At 48.9% G+C, this 7,915-nt stretch overlaps 1 long non-coding RNA gene across 1 annotated transcript; it reads right to left on the reverse strand.

The window, feature by feature from the left end:
• Positions 1-6,004: 6,004 nt before the first annotated feature.
• LOC146025690 (uncharacterized) lies at positions 6,005-7,099 on the reverse strand. The gene is made up of 3 exons (XR_014454264.1): positions 6,997-7,099; positions 6,603-6,707; positions 6,005-6,208 (listed from the first exon to the last, which is right to left on the reverse strand). It is a non-coding gene; the product is annotated as an uncharacterized LOC146025690 (long non-coding RNA).
• Between the last annotated feature and the right edge of the window lie 816 nt (positions 7,100-7,915).

Genomic DNA, 7,915 nt, shown 5'->3' on the forward strand with positions numbered 1-7,915 from the left:
TTTTTATGGCGCTGGCGTCCGCCAAGCGACATGGTTGCTCGCCATGTAATACAATCTGCCACCACTGGGTGGCTAATGCTCCATCAAGATACAGTCGGAGTGATTCCTCCATTCGCCGTATTACTATACTGTATGAGAAGCTCGTGCGCGATTAGACGCTCATGCACGATGAGGTGCTCGTGGGAAATGATAAAGTACAGTACAGTACAGTAAAGTAAATTAAAATGAGACACTAGTGAACGTACAATACAGTACAAGTGAGCAAATGGAGGAGGCGCTGAAGTCAAAGTGCCTCCTGCCTTTCCAGAGTTGGACGGTATCGACTTGCGCTAAAATAAAGTACAGTACTACAGTACATGACAGCACTAATCTATGAAAGGACAAACTCAGACAATCCATGAAAGAACTACAGGTATCAGACGCTGGCGGGCCGTCCTCGGGGTTCTCGCAAGGGGGGCGTCTCAGAGGCTGCAGGGGTACTGGTTTTGCCATCACATCCTGCCACGGATTACATGACAGTACAGTAGTCTAGTGGTTAGCTGCGCGGCAAACCAAGCAGGAGGCCCGAGTTCGATTACGGAGGGGAGGGGGTTGTAAGATAATTTTGATGTTTATTTATTTATTCATTCATTTATTTATTTATTTATTTATTTATTTATTTATTTATTTATTTATTTATAAATGCACAGTAATCAATAAAGCTAGCGTAGACCACTAAATGTGTACTGAAGGATTCACAAGCCGAGTCCTGACAGACCAGACTTCACGGAGGTTCAGGCGCATCTGCGGCCGAATCTAGATAGTACACTCGGGAGATTTAGCCGCTAATGCGACTGAACCTCCGCGAGGACCAAGAGTTACAGTATGAGTTGAAGCGTCCAGTGCGAGGTTTGCCGGGGGTGACTGGTTTAAGAAAGCCCTATTTCACACGCTGCAATACTGTATTGTCTCTTGCAAGGAGTAATGAAGTCAAGCGCCTCCTCCCCTCCCCCCAGGGGTGGAGGGGGTCGGCTAATACAGGTCATTACACTTCAACATCTCCTGCAGAGCAAAGAATCCACGAAGGGGCGGGCCGTGCCGTCCTCGGGGTTCTCGCCAGGGGGGCGTCTCAGAGGCTGCAGGGGTACTGGTTTTGCCATCACAACTGCTGCTCCTCCTCCTCCTGCCACGGTTTACATGACCGTGCAGTAGTCTAGTGGTTAGCTGCGCGGCAATCCAAGCAGGAGGCCCGAGTTCGATTACGGAGGGGAGGGGGTTGTAAGATAATTTTGATGTTTATTTATTTATTCATTCATTCATTTATTTATTTATAAATGCACAGTAATCAATAAAGCTAGCGTAGACCACTAAATGTGTACTGAAGGATTCACAAGCCGAGTCCTGACAGACCAGACTTCACGGAGGTTCAGGCGCATCTGCGGCCGAATCTAGATAGTACACTCGGGAGATTTAGCCGCTAATGCGACTGAACCTCCGCGAGGACCAAGAGTTACAGTATGAGTTGAAGCGTCCAGTGCGAGGTTTGCCGGGGGTGACTGGTTTAAGAAAGCCCTATTTCACACGCTGCAATACTGTATTGTCTCTTGCAAGGAGTAATGAAGTCAAGCGCCTCCTCCCCTCCCCCCAGGGGTGGAGGGGGTCGGCTAATACAGGTCATTACACTTCAACATCTCCTGCAGAGCAAAGAATCCACGAAGGGGCGGGCCGTGCCGTCCTCGGGGTTCTCGCCAGGGGGGCGTCTCAGAGGCTGCAGGGGTACTGGTTTTGCCATCACAACTGCTGCTCCTCCTCCTCCTGCCACGGTTTACATGACCGTGCAGTAGTCTAGTGGTTAGCTGCGCGGCAATCCAAGCAGGAGGCCCGAGTTCGATTACGGAGGGGAGGGGGTTGTAAGATAATTTTGATGTTTATTTATTTATTCATTCATTCATTTATTTATTTATAAATGCACAGTAATCAATAAAGCTAGCGTAGACCACTAAATGTGTACTGAAGGATTCACAAGCCGAGTCCTGACAGACCAGACTTCACGGAGGTTCAGGCGCATCTGCGGCCGAATCTAGATAGTACACTCGGGAGATTTAGCCGCTAATGCGACTGAACCTCCGCGAGGACCAAGAGTTACAGTATGAGTTGAAGCGTCCAGTGCGAGGTTTGCCGGGGGTGACTGGTTTAAGAAAGCCCTATTTCACACGCTGCAATACTGTATTGTCTCTTGCAAGGAGTAATGAAGTCAAGCGCCTCCTCCCCTCCCCCCAGGGGTGGAGGGGGTCGGCTAATACAGGTCATTACACTTCAACATCTCCTGCAGAGCAAAGAATCCACGAAGGGGCGGGCCGTGCCAGACGTGCTTCCAGAGCTGGCGGGCCATCCTCAGGGTTTTTTCTATTGGAATACAGTGTGTACAGTATTTTGTAGAATGATATTTAATAAAACTATACAGTACAGTATGTCCTAGCGATTTAGTATCTCCAAACTCTTTTAAATAAAGTTTTGGGCGCATGATGAAAGTCATGTGTCTAGGACCCCCGCGCCGAAATTTTGCGTCACCTGTGCTTTATTGTACTGTATGCTGTGCACCACTGCATTGTACAGTACAATGGCGGAGCGCAGAGAGGGCCCGTACAGCACCCGGGAGCTGAGGCACCTTGTGCGCTGGAGAGACAGGACTCTCTCCAGCAACAAGGAGAAAATGAAGGCCTACAGAAAGACCCGCAGGGCTATCCTTAGGGACACTGGCCGTCAGCGGTCTATCCGCTCCTTAGAGCGGCGCTGGAGTGACCTGGTCAGGAGGGATCCTGAGAGACTTCAGGCCATCAGGCGCTGTAAGCACAGTACTGTACCGAGGGGGGTACAGGGAGGGGGGGTTGGCGGCTCTAGAGAGCACCGTCGATATGGTCTGTGTGGGCCCTGGGCAGCAGACCATATCAACGGCGCACTTTCACAGTACGGGATGCGGTCATAATGTCGAATGACATAATGTCGAATGTCAAAATGTCGACACCACAATGTCAAATGTGTAAAAATGCCCTAAGCATCGCGAGCGAAGCGAGCGATGCGAGGGTCCGATTCACTATGTCAATAGTGTCCATGTCGACACTGTTGACATTTCGGGCCAAAAAAAACCCAAAAGAGCAATTCGACATAACCCCAGTCAACATTATGGCAGTCGACATTTTTGAAATGTCGACATTAACCCATGTCGACATTTTTACACATTTGACATTGTGGTGTCGACATTTTGACATTCGACATTATGTCATTCGACATTTCAATCCACACCCTACAGTACATGTACTGTACAGTACACCATAAACAATTGGGGCTGTGTGTGAATAGGGGTCAACAATGCGGTGTACTGTAGGAAGGAAGAGGAGGATGAGGTGGAGCAGCAGGAGGACCAGGAGCCAGGCAGTGAGTACAGTGGTCCGGTGGAGGGGGTGCTTTGTGGGATGCGGAGGTGGGGGTTGGCTGTTGAAGTGGTTGGAAGTGCAGGTGGTTCTGGAGGAACTGAAGATGCCGTTCAGCGAAGGCATTCACTTTGGGGTGCACTGCATTGAGTGTCACGCAGCCTTTGGGCCTTTGCTGGTTGTACAGTACATATGTACACATCCCAGCATGCCACTTTTTGTATACAGTACAGTATGATGGATTGTTAAAACTGTGGCATGGCATGCTGGGTGGGATGTGTACAGTACTTCCACAACAATTGGAGGGCCATGACTTTGACACAACCGTTCTATGGAGTTCTAAAAGTAGAAGGGAATTTACTGTACAGTACAGTACGTTTACAATGTTTTTTTTTTTTTTTTTAATGCAGCATTACTAGGCCACACCCGGGAAGAAGAGGCGGTTCCCCTCGACACCGAGGAGGAAGAGGAGGATGAGGTGGAGCAGCAGGAGGACCAGGAGCCAGGCAGTGAGTACAGTGGTCCGGTGGAGGGGGTGCTTTGTGGGATGCGGAGGTGGGGGTTGGCTGTTGAAGTGGTTGGAAGTGCAGGTGGTTCTGGAGGAACTGAAGATGCCGTTCAGCGAAGGCATTCACTTTGGGGTGCACTGCATTGAGTGTCACGCAGCCTTTGGGCCTTTGCTGGTTGTACAGTACATATGTACACATCCCAGCATGCCACTTTTTGTATACAGTACAGTATGATGGATTGTTAAAACTGTGGCATGGCATGCTGGGTGGGATGTGTACAGTACTTCCACAACAATTGGAGGGCCATGACTTTGACACAACCGTTCTATGGAGTTCTAAAAGTAGAAGGGAATTTACTGTACAGTACAGTACGTTTACAATGTTTTTTTTTTTTTTTTTTAATGCAGCATTACTAGGCCACACCCGGGAAGAAGAGGCGGTTCCCCTCGACACCGAGGAGGAAGAGGAGGATGAGGTGGAGCAGCAGGAGGACCAGGAGCCAGGCAGTGAGTACAGTGGTCCGGTGGAGGGGGTGCTTTGTGGGATGCGGAGGTGGGGGTTGGCTGTTGAAGTGGTTGGAAGTGCAGGTGGTTCTGGAGGAACTGAAGATGCCGTTCAGCGGCAACAATGGTTGTACAGTACATATGTACACATCCCAGCATGCCACTTTTTGTATACAGTACAGTATGATGGATTGTTAAAACTGTGGCATGGCATGCTGGGTGGGATGTGTACAGTACTTCCACAACAATTGGAGGGCCATGACTTTGACACAACCGTTCTATGGAGTTCTAAAAGTAGAAGGGAATTTACTGTACAGTACAGTACGTTTACAATGTTTTTTTTTTTTAATGCAGCATCACTAGGCCACACCCGGGAAGAAGAGGCGGTTCTCCTCGACACCGAGGAGGAAGAGGAGGATGAGGTGGAGCAGCAGGAGGACCAGGAGCCAGGCAGTGAGTACAGTGGTCCGGTGGAGGGGGTGCTTTGTGGGATGCGGAGGTGGGGGTTGGCTGTTGAAGTGGTTGGAAGTGCAGGTGGTTCTGGAGGAACTGAAGATGCCGTTCAGCGGCAACAATGGTTGTACAGTACATATGTACACATCCCAGCATGCCACTTTTTGTATACAGTACAGTATGATGGATTGTTAAAACTGTGGCATGGCATGCTGGGTGGGATGTGTACAGTACTTCCACAACAATTGGAGGGCCATGACTTTGACACAACCGTTCTATGGAGTTCTAAAAGTAGAAGGGAATTTACTGTACAGTACAGTACGTTTACAATGTTTTTTTTTTTTAATGCAGCATCACTAGGCCACACCCGGGAAGAAGAGGCGGTTCTCCTCGACACCGAGGAGGAAGAGGAGGATGAGGTGGAGCAGCAGGAGGACCAGGAGCCAGGCAGTGAGTACAGTGGTCCGGTGGAGGGGGTGCTTTGTGGGATGCGGAGGTGGGGGTTGGCTGTTGAAGTGGTTGGAAGTGCAGGTGGTTCTGGAGGAACTGAAGATGCCGTTCAGCGAAGGCATTCACTTTGGGGTGCACTGCATTGAGTGTCACGCAGCCTTTGGGCCTTTGCTGGTTGTACAGTACATATGTACACATCCCAGCATGCCACTTTTTGTATACAGTACAGTATGATGGATTGTTAAAACTGTGGCATGGCATGCTGGGTGGGATGTGTACAGTACTTCCACAACAATTGGAGGGCCATGACTTTGACACAACCGTTCTATGGAGTTCTAAAAGTAGAAGGGAATTTACTTTACAGTACAGTACGTTTACAATGTTTTTATTTTTTTTTATTTTTAATGCAGCATCACTAGGCCACACCCGGGTAGAAGAGGCGGTTCTCCTCGACACCGAGAAGGAACAGGAGGAGGAGGTGGAGCAGCAGGAGGACCAGGAGCCAGGCCACAGTAGAAAATCCTCCCCACAGTAGATGGACAAACCCATGTGCACAGCAGGCGAGGCAGTGCAAAATGACACACCCAAATCTACTGTACAGTACATACTGTAATTCTCTCTGCGCAAGTCCAGTAACACCTGCCTCACCTGCAGTGCACATGGGTTTGTCCATCCAAGAAGGATTTTGTCAGAGAGTGAAGAAGAACAAGGGCCTCAGTACATGCTGGAGCCTGTTCAAAAATACTTTTCCGGTACAGATGGTGAGAGCCCTGGTGTTATACTGTACAATACTTACCAACCGCGCTCAGAGACTCCTCCTCCAGCTGGGTGGGGGCAGAGGTGGCCCTCTCCTCCTGGGTGGCGGCAGGGAGGCTTTCTGGAGCTGCAAATGTCAAAAAAAAAAGGACAAAATAAAGAGGGTGTATCGTGCAAGCAGGGGTATTTTTGAACAGGCTCCAGCAGGAACTGATGCCCTTACTCTGCTTCACTCTCTGACAAAATCCTCCCCACAGTAGATGGACAAACCCATGTGCACAGCAGGCGAGGCAGTGCAAAATGACACACCCAAATCTACTGTACAGTACATACTGTAATTCTCTCTGCGCAAGTCCAGTAACACCTGCCTCACCTGCAGTGCACATGGGTTTGTCCATCCAAGAAGGATTTTGTCAGAGAGTGAAGAAGAACAAGGGCCTCAGTACATGCTGGAGCCTGTTCAAAAATACTTTTCCGGTACAGATGGTGAGAGCCCTGGTGTTATACTGTACAATACTTACCAACCGCGCTCAGAGACTCCTCCTCCAGCTGGGTGGGGGCAGAGGTGGCCCTCTCCTCCTGGGTGGCGGCAGGGAGGCTTTCTGGAGCTGCGACATCCACTGGGACTGCGGAAAAGCACACAAAAAAACTACTGTGCTGTACAGTACTGTATATTCTCTAACACGAACATACTGTACTATAAAGTACAATGTGTTAAGGTACTGTATCAACACTACAGTACATACTGTACTGTGCAGTACATAACAGTACAGTACAGTACAGTACAGTACCTGCCAAAATGACCCATTCCAGGAGGGATGAAATGCTGTGGTCCTGTACAGTATCCCACATGTTTGAAAGTCAATATGCAATGTTCCGCTCTGTACTGTATACAGTATACTGTACTGTACTTACAGTGGCGGTGCTGTCTCTCCCGCAGCGTCATCCTGCTGATACCTGGAAAAATAAGAAATACAGTGCGTAAGGCATACTGTAATTACTGCAGATACAGTATTTGTAGGCCCCATATCAAAAGTTTGTAAGGGCCCACAATTTACTGTACAGTACTGTACAGTATGTCATGAAAACCAATGCTGTAGGAAATCACCCATGGCAACAAGCATGTACTGTACAGCATACAGTAGTTGCCTTCCCTCTTCAGCAGGAGACTCCCTGAAATACTGCACAGTACTGTAGCAGCAATCTCCATCTCTCTCTCATTAGTCCTACACATTATGCCATACTGTACACCAAAATACTGTACAGTACCTACTGTATTACAGTACAGTATGTACAGTATTTTACCACATTCCATAATGTCCATTACCCATTACTACACACACTATAATGCTCATTGCATATTAGGGGGTTAACATGCTCGTTGCCATGGGATGAACCTGGTCTTCCAGGTGTTGCACACTCTGGAAGGGATTAACATGCTCATTGCAAAGAATTTACTGTACAGTACATGATCTGCCATGGATTCCGGGGGTTAACATGTTGACATCACCCCAACCATGGGCTGGAAACCAGGTCTGGTGGCTGCAGGAATGGGAATGTAAGAAGTGGGGTCCAGGCCCTGGAGTTGGAGAGCGGAACAATGCTCAGAAGGACCTGTCTAATACTGCTCCCCCCAAATCTGTATCAATACCACTGCTGAACAGCTGACTCTGGCGCTCTCAGACCCGGTCCAAAAAACCTCTCTGTCCAGGTCAGCGCCCCCCCCCCCCACACACAATACAGTATCTCCATGTACAGTACAGTAGTGTACTGTATGGAAGTACTGTAGACACACCCTTCAGGTGGAGAATGACACACCCCCTAATTCTAAATT

Source organism: Crinia signifera, chromosome 1 (genome assembly GCF_055691185.1).
Source record: "Crinia signifera chromosome 1, ASM5569118v1, whole genome shotgun sequence".
Classification (NCBI taxonomy): domain Eukaryota; kingdom Metazoa; phylum Chordata; class Amphibia; order Anura; family Myobatrachidae; genus Crinia; species Crinia signifera.